Source organism: Electrona antarctica, assembly GCF_951216825.1.
Source record: "Electrona antarctica genome assembly, chromosome: 5".
In the NCBI taxonomy this organism is placed as follows: Eukaryota; Metazoa; Chordata; class Actinopteri; order Myctophiformes; family Myctophidae; genus Electrona; species Electrona antarctica.
The window spans coordinates 28,428,386-28,429,091 of NC_136810.1; the positions used below are offsets into that span (position 1 = coordinate 28,428,386).

Below are 706 nucleotides of genomic sequence, written 5' to 3' on the forward strand. Positions count from 1 at the left end.
TGTACCTGCCAGATGTTTACGTTATTTCCCCTACTAAGTTTGGAGACATGTGTAGTATGCTGTGATTGGCTCCTGCGGGAGAGTCTATCTTCTGTCTGATTGGTGCTCGTGCGTTGTAGTTCAGCCCCTCCAGTGGCACATCTGCATCGGCTCCACGCTCCACTCCACCATATCATTACGCCAGGGCAGGCTGTCGGTCACGGTGACGGAAGAGAGGGCAAGCGTGTGTTATTATTTACACTTTTAAACAACACAATAAACGCGGTTCAGTTCGCTGAAAGGATATTACGGGACTCTACTTTTATCAACGAACACACACGCACAGCCAGGCTCTGTTTCCTGAGAGGGGAGAGGGTTGGTTTTTCTACACCGAAGGAGAGAGAAAGTTTAAAGCTCCGCGGAGAAAGAGAGAGAGAGGTGAGCGAGGTGTACGTATTTGCCGGCTTTGAGTCTCATTTTCTTGTGTGTCACGTTTATAGAACGTGTGGATTCAATCAAGACTACACTTTTTCTAATGTAAAGGTGCTTTGCTGTCAATGCGATTGTTCCCCTTTCTGCCTGTCACGCTCTGAAGTGTATAAGCACAGCATGCGTGATACTCGTTGCGCTGCGTAAAACCAGTTGAACCAGCTCGCGCGCATGACTTTCGACTGCCGTTGGCATTCATAACTTCCCCCGCGGTTAAACAGTCCATTGGAACCCCGCA

General features: G+C 48.9%; 1 protein-coding gene across 1 annotated transcript in view; it reads left to right on the forward strand.

Moving 5' to 3' along the window:
• Positions 1 to 231: 231 nt before the first annotated feature.
• Positions 232 to 706, forward strand: part of abtb2b (ankyrin repeat and BTB (POZ) domain containing 2b) — an 83,314-nt gene continuing 82,839 nt past the window's right edge. The window contains exon 1 of the mRNA XM_079501345.1: positions 232 to 706. This exon is cut by the window's right edge and continues 937 nt beyond it. The gene's annotated coding sequence lies outside the window, so the exon portion shown is untranslated.